The sequence below is a fragment of the Otolemur garnettii genome, unplaced genomic scaffold, assembly GCF_000181295.1.
Source record: "Otolemur garnettii isolate 467f Iridium unplaced genomic scaffold, OtoGar3 scaffold00142, whole genome shotgun sequence".
NCBI classification, from domain to species: Eukaryota; Metazoa; Chordata; class Mammalia; order Primates; family Galagidae; genus Otolemur; species Otolemur garnettii.
The window spans coordinates 120,998-129,054 of record NW_003852537.1 but is presented as its reverse complement, the minus strand read 5'-3'; the positions used below and the strand labels follow the sequence as shown (position 1 = coordinate 129,054).

Genomic DNA, 8,057 nt, shown 5'->3' with positions numbered 1-8,057 from the left:
CTCCGGAGATCCCTGGCTGCAGAGGCAGGGGAGCTATTTTGGGGCAGCAGCTGCTGCGGTTCCGGCATCTCCAACCAAGGGATCAAAATTCCCCGGGTGGGAACTCCCCCCTCTCCCGGCGGTCACCCCTCACCCATCCCCCGTCGCCCTGAACTGGGGGTGGTGGTGGTGCTGGAGATTAACTAGGAAACCCGAGTGCCGCTAATTATAACGCGGGGCTTCCGCTGAGCGTCCTCTTCCCCAAAAATAGAGATGGAGTCTCCGCGGGAGCGGGGTCCTGGGCCTCTGCTGGGCGCTGCGCAGGGGCGCTGAGCTCCGGCTTTTGGGATGGGGGACCCAGCCGGCGCTAAGAACCTGCGCAGTTTGGGTTCCGCCCCAATTAGGGGCTGTCTTCCAGTGGCCTGGGATTTAAGAGCTAGGGAGGAAGGGGCGCTCGGGGGTCCCCGAAAGAATTCGAGATGAGAAGCCGTACCGGTGGGGCGCGGGCTCTCGCGCGGGTGTCGGTAAGTGCGGCGGCGAGTGAAGAGTTACGGATGAGTGTGGGGCAATGGGGGTGGGGGCCCTGGGCAGGCCTGTCCGGTTTGGGGGCTCGAATCTCTTGGGGAGCACACCGTCTCTCAGACGCGAATGGGCTGCGGACCGGGCAGAGGGTCCCTAGCGGCAAGGCAGACTCACCTGAGGCGGCCGGGCCGGGCCGGGCCACGCCAGGAGCTGGAGGCGGCCGATGTTCCCGGCGCAGGCTGAGCCGACTCTGACAGCCACCGCCTCCGGCCCCCCGCACACACCCCCTCCGAGCCCCGCGGCGCCCCCCCCCCCCCCCCGTCCCCCCCGCCCACTGTCTCCGCCCCCGCCCCTCCCTGCTTCCCCGGGCTGCCACTTTCCCTCCCTCTTCCTCCCTCGGACTTGAGATCAGAGACTCGGGGCCCAGATGCAATCCAGTGACAGACGCCGACAGACGACAGACACGCTGTGACAGAAGTGACAGACACGACCCAAAGACCCATAGCGGCGGAGCAGACACCCACGTGACAGACAGGACAGAAGCCCGCAGAGACAGACACACGCAACGGACAGTCTCAGTCAGTGACAGTCACAGAGAACGTAGGGACAGACTTTCACAGACGGACGGATACTCAGCCTTGGTTGAGGCTGGGGAAGTTATCACAAGGCTAAGGGTCCAACTAAATGAGCATCTCTGGCCATGACACAGACCGGTGGCATGGAGGAGCGGCACGTTAAAATGTGATTAAACTCCCCTCCCCCGAGGAATCCAGGTGGCACTGGTGGAGAAAAGATGATATGGGACAGTCTTGAGGATGAAGGGACACCTGTGGGAATGGAGATGTGAACGTAGGATCCCTAGTGAAAATAAGGGAGTCTCCCCTGGAGAAAGGAGACCCTGGGGTAAGAGGTGACTCAGGGACACCTGAGGAAGAAGGCCAACGTGGTGGCACGCGCAAGACTGCGGGGCGAGGCCGCACTCCTTTGCTGCAGTGGAAACTTCTGGAAGCCCCGCGGGTGGGTTTGCGCTGGTTCCCTGACGGGTGACCTCGGATTTTCGTCACCAGAGTCCAGTCGGGGCATGACATCACCAGACCAAGCTTTCATTGGCCGCTGCAGCCGGCAGGTGGGAGCGGCCTGGCCCGAGCGTCCCCAGCAGGCTCCGAGGGGCCTGAGCCACACAGCTCCCCCACGTCCCGCCCTCTAGGCGGTCACCCATGGGACCCATGTTGCCGCAGCGACATCGCTATGCCTGAGGTGTGGGTAGAAGCAGCGTGCCGACTGACTGCTGGCTAGGCGCCCGCGGGCCCCAATGTGGGAGAGCGGCTGGAGCCCAGGAGCGTCGGGGCGTGCGTGCGCGCGCGCGGCGGTGCGGGGCGCAGCGCGGGGTGGGCGCGTGCGCGCGTGCGCGCGTGCGCGCATGCTTGTTCTGGCTGCTGCGCGCCTCGTAGCACTCTGGTATGCGACTGCTGCCTCTAGCGAGTCGGGGGCCCCGGGTTTGGGTTCTCCCAGAAGTGAACCCAGAGTCGTACCTAGATCTGCACCGTGCGGTTCCCAGCTCTTCAAGTCAGGCGCACCCCGGCTTGGTCGTTCCGCGGGACTGGGCTACGCGGACGCGGACTCCGCTCTGGGTGCGCGCTCCGCTCCCTGGCTGCAGCCACCAAGTGGCGCCAGAGGCAGACGCACTGGCCTCAGAGACTGGGCTCGCGGACCCTGAATCCCCAGTCTGGGCACCGAGGTTCCCTGCACCCGCCGTTAGCGTCCAGGCCCCACTGGTTGAAGGCTCCCCACTGGCCAGACCATGTCCCCTAGTTCAGTTCCCTGAAGAACGAGTGTAAGGGCTGTGGGTGGGGTAGGGGACAGAAACATGGACGGTGATAGAAAAGGGTCTGAGGCAGATTTCTGAGCCTGGCGATTATGAATTATTGTAACAGAACGATGGAGACAAGCTATGAACGAGTGAGCAAAGGTCTGCCTCCATCCTAAGGCTGTAGGGATTTTTGGCCTCCTAGTGATCCGGGGCTTGCCCCTTATCAACCTCCAAAATGGCAGTGCCACGCAGGCGTGTCACCTAATCTGTATAGTCATGAGTTCAAAGGCCTGTACAGTGGAGATAGGGAAGGCAAGGACAGCTTGTCGCCCAGGGTTACCATTCCCAGGAACAATCCCTGTTATTACTTTGAGTTTCTCCCTAGCCTTTGTCCACGCAAGGACCTGTCTAGCCAGGATGCCTTGCCCTACACAGTCCAGCATAGTAACCTTCCCAGCACCTTCTGTGACCGTGCACCCTCCACAGCTGTCACTTGGGGGATATCCTTGATTCTTTCTGCCTCCTAGGCAGAAATCCTCCTAGGGCTTTTCCATGGACATGCTATAAGGTGGCCTTCCGCTGGAGGGCGCTGTTTGAGAGGGGTCTAGAGAGGCTCCTGGAGAAGCTGCCCCCAGGTCAGAGGTGGATGAGGGTGGAAAAGGGGTCCTAGACCAGGTGGCCCTGCCCTGACCTTGCGGAGATCCAACCCAGGCCCTTCCACCGTACCTTTGTGCACAGCGCAATAAGGGGATTGGTCCAGGCCAAGGAAGTCTTCCTAGGCTGCCACGTCCCCTTCCCCAGCCTGAGGGGCCCTGATGAGGCCATTGCCCAGTCAACCCCTATTAAGTGGCATTTGTTAAGTGGCAGACTTGGGAGCCTCAGGCTGTGCAAGGGACTTTCTTCCCTCTGCCCACCCTTTCCTGTGTTCCCTACTTAAGGTTTAAAGCCTAACAGCGTTAACATTGCATCCAATTTTGCACAGAGGCACACAGGGTGAAACGATTCCTTCCTGGGGCTAATCCATCCTGTTCCTTTTTTTTTTTTTCCCCCAGAGACAATCGACAATCTCCCTATGTTGTTCAGGCTTCTCTCAAACTCCTTGCCTCAAGTGATTCTCCCTTCTCAGCCTCCCAAAGTGCTGGGACTACAGGCACTACTGGCTACCACACCTGTCTCTTGCTCTTGACTCTTGCTAGTTTTGAGCTTTTTCACACATTTTTCACTTGTCTGTAGAAAGTTTCACTTTATTTTTGCAACTTTGTTCAATATTTATCCAGTTTACAGTATTTCCCAATGCAATTTATTGAGTATCCTTTTGCTTATCAGAGTCTCTTCTCTATCAGGGGGGTAGAGTGGAGTGGGGTTTGGTGCCTTTGTGTTGGGATTGAGCAACACTTTTCTCAGAGTATGTTTCTGTCCATGGGCTTTAATGGTTCTGAGAGAAGAAAAATATGTAGTTTTTTAAAATTATTAAATCTGTGTGCCTCAATGTGGAAAATATGTAGTTTAATTCAGCAGTGCATTGAGTTGTGAGTTCCCTCTTCTCCTCCTTGGTGTCAGAATCCTAAAGGAACCCAGGATTACAGAGTATAACTCAGTGCCTGGAATGCTCATGGCCCACTGGCTGCTCAGAGCCTGGGCCTCTCAGTTTCCAGCCAGCACCGACTTGGGTTTTGGTTTAAATGTTAGCAATGAATCTTGGATGGCCTCATGGAAACAGGTCTTATTAGGTGCTATTGATGTTTGACACCCAGAGAACTCCTGGCTACTCCTTGCTGGCTAAGTGAGAGAATGCTGGAAACATAGGTTCCTCAGATGGCCCTGGCAGTGATTCCAGGGACAGTGCCACAGGGCAGGGGTATGTGTGCAGAAGTGAGGAGGGTCTGTCTGTTTGGGATTCTGCCACCTGGCCTGTAGCAATGCATGTGGGCTGTGAGGTTGGCCTTGTGACTAACTGTCCTGTAGCTTGCCAGAGCCCTTCGGTGAATGTCCATACCACTGGGAACAGCTCAGTGGGGTTGACCCACCCAGGCTCAGCATTACTGTTATAGCCCAACAGGTTCATTGCCAGCTGCTCAGGAGGAAGTCAGTACACTGAAATAGGAGGGGTTACAGCAGGGCAATAATTTAATGTTGCAGGCACTGTGCAAGGAGCTGGGAGGAATTTCTCAAATCCATCTCCCCCCAAATTTGGGAGAAAGGGTTTTTAAAGATAGTTTGGTTAGCAAAGGGCTAGGCAGTTGGGTCTGCTAATTGGTTGAGTCTGGGGCTGAACCAGAGGGGTGTAGAAATTGTCATCTTTGCTGAGTCAGTTCTTGGGTGGGTGTTGAAATAACCAATTGAGTCAGTTTCTTGGTATGGGCCACTGGTCTGGGAGGGTCAGTTGTTCCACCAGAAAACAGGGCCTAGAAGAGACCTCAAAAATTGTTATTTATGGGCACAATGAAGAAAGTTAAGAACCTTTGTGACTAGCCCAGTGCACTGGCTCATGCCTGTAATCCTAGCACTCTGGGAGGCCAGGATTGGTAGACTGCTTGAGCTCAGGAGTTCAAGACTAGCCTGAGCAAGAGCAAGACCCATCTCTACAAGAAACAAAAAACCCAGCTGGGTTTTGTGGCAGGCACCTCTAGTCCCAGCTACTCAGGAGGCTGAGGCAAGAGGATCGCTTGAGTCCAAAAGTTTGAGGTTGCTGTGAGCTATGACACCATGGTACTCAACCCCAAGACAACTGAGTTAGACTCTGTCTCAAAACAAACAAACAAACAAAAAAATCCCCAAACAAAAAAGAATCTTTATGACCATCAGCTATGTGACTCCTGAGTAGTAAGCAATTATAGGAAAGCAACCTAGAGGACAATGGCTGGTTATATTTATGTATGTGTGTGTACATATGTTTATTTCCCCTACCACAGTTCCCACCTTATGGCCTTTTCCTTGTTTCATAAAGGGCCATTTCATTATTGCCACATTGGTACTTACTGGGGGGAGGGTGGAGTTGTTTTCCAGTCACTCCCTTAACACTGTGCTAAGCATCATCAGTTCCTCACAGCACTCCAAAGACTCAAGCCCTGTCATTACAATTTATAAATTGTATTATACAACATATAAATATAGCCCAGGATACAGTCTTGTCAGTTGGTGAATTGAGGCTCCATCTAGACTTTGGAGAGAGGATGTATCAGATATTAAACTGATAAGAACAGATATATACTTGATCTTAGCCAAAAGGCTGAGAAGTGATTTTATCTGGACTTTGGATGAAAAGTCTGACCTTGCTGGGTGAGTTGCTTTGGAGCCAGTCATTCCTGTGACTCCAGAGAATTCATTCCTATAGTCTCTCAGGCCCTTCCTTCCAAGTAGACAGGTGTGTGTGTGTGTCTCCCTGCAGGAGTCTTCTATGCTTCCTGGGATATCTTCCTTCTCCATCCCAGTCTTTCCTTCCCCCTCCTTTTCAGCTCTCCCTCCCTCCCCTATTCCTCATTCTCTGTTTCTCTTCTCTCCCTCTCCAGTCTCAGTGGGGGATCCAGCCTGTTTTAACTTCCAGATATCTTGGCCCTAGGAGGACAGCTAGGTCTAGATGAAGGGAGCTCCCAGGATTTCTAGTGGGGAGGACAGATGCAGGATACCCAATTATAGGGGAGAAGGACAAATGAGGGTCATTGCAATTTTCAACAACCCTTCTTCTTCCCTACTTGGGACCTCACACCTCTATTCCCAGACACAGAGATCTTTTTGACTTCAGGTCCGAGCCCTCTTCTGCCAGGGCAGGGACCTGAGGGCATGGGATGCCTAAGCTCTGCTTGGTCATCCCTGGGACTGACTCCTGGCCCTCCCAACCACCCCCCACCTCCTCACAGACCACCCCTACTGCCTCTTTCCCCATTTTCTTGACCACCCATTTCTTAGGGCTTCACAGCTTTCAGGGATTGGATTCAAGGGGAAAGGGACCCCTTTCTTGAGCTTCTTCTCTGGGATGAGAGGAAAGCACGAGATACATGGGGACCCTGGGACAAGAGGGCAGTGAAAAGAGTTGAAGTTTGAGATGGCATGCTCCCTCACGCCCCATCCCCACCCCACCCCATTTCCCTACCCTCCTCTTCCTCACCATATTGATGCTGAACTTAGTGTACACACCTGATCTGCAGAGGGTACTACAGCCCAGAACTCCTGGGCTCAAGCAATCCTCCTGCCTCAGCTTCCAGAGTAGCTGAGACTACGGGCACTTGCCACTGCTCTAGCTGTTAAATTAACTTATTTTCATTCTTTCTAATTTATTGGCATAATTAATGTTACACATTTTCCTCTAAACATTACTTTAGCTATATCCCATAGGACTTAAATGTATTCTTTTCTTTATTTCTATTTTCTAGAAACTTTGTAATTTTTTAGTTTTTTGAGACAGAGTCTCACTTTGTCACTCTTGGTAGAGTGCTGTGGCAACATAACTCACAGCAATCTTAAACTCCTGGGCTCAAGTGATTCTCTTGCCCCAGCCTCCCAAGTAGCTGGGACTACAGGTGCCCACCGCAATGCCTGGCTGTTTTTTTTTATTGCAGTTGTCATCGTTGTTTAGCAAGCCATGCTGGGTTTGAACCCTCCAGACTCCGTGCATGTGGCCAGCACCATAACTACTGTGCTATGGGCGCCGAGCTGAAACTTTGTAATTTTGATTTATATCTCTTTGAAGAGATTTTAAGAAAAGGTTTTAAAATTCTAGGTGACAGCTTAGTGCCCATAGCTCAGTGGCTAGGGTGCCAGCCACAGGGTTGGTGGGTTCAAACCCAGCCTGGGCCTGCTAAACAACAATGGCAACTACAACAACCAAAAATAAAAAAATAGCCAGACATTGTGGCAGGCATCTGTAGTCCCAGCTACGTGGGAGGCTGAGGCAAGAGAATCACTTAAGCCCAAGAGTTGGAGGTTGCTGTGAGGTATGGTGCCAACAGCATTCTACCAAGGGCAATATACTGAGACTCTGTCTCAAAAAATTTTTTTTCTAGGTAATAGAATTTATTTTTAATTGTTTTGTTATTAGTTTTTAGATTTATTGCATTATGATCAGAGAATATTTTGTGTACTACCATATTGTATTGACTCTAAGACATTATAGTTATATATAGTTATATTTTTAAATTAACATTTTTAACTTGTCTTTTATTTATTTATTTATATTTCTTTTTTTATTTATTTATTGCGACAGGGTCTCACTTTGTAACCCTTGGTAGAGTGCTGTGGCATCATAGCTCACAACAACCTCAAACTCCTGGGCTTAAGTGATTCTCTTACCTCAGCCTCCCAAGTAGCTGGGACTACAAGCGCCCGCCACAGTGCCCAGCATTTTTAGAGATGAGATCTTGCTCTGGCTCAGGCTGGTCTCGTACTTGTGAGCTCAGGCAATGCACCCGCCTTGGCTTCCCAAGTGCTGGGATTAAAGGCACCAGCCACTATGCCCAGCCCCTATTTATTTATTGTTTGGAGACAGAGTCTCCCTCTGTTGTCCAGGCTAGAGTGCCATGGCATCAGCCTAACTCATAGTAACCTCAACCTCCTGGGTTCAAGTGATCCTCCTTCCTCAGCCTCCCAAGTAGCTGGTGCCTGCCACAAGGCCTTCCGTAACACCCAGCTAGTTTTTCTTTCTTTCTTTTTTTTTTTTTGAGACAGAGTTTCACTATGTCACCCTGAGTAGAGTGCTGTGGTGTCACAGCTTACAGCAACCTCTAACTTTTGGGCTTAAGTGATTCTCTTT

The 8,057-nt window shown here is 52.1% G+C and overlaps 1 pseudogene; it reads right to left on the bottom strand.

Annotated features, from left to right (window-relative positions):
• Positions 1-5,444: 5,444 nt before the first annotated feature.
• Positions 5,445-5,552, bottom strand: LOC111728176 (annotated as a pseudogene).
• Between the last annotated feature and the right edge of the window lie 2,505 nt (positions 5,553-8,057).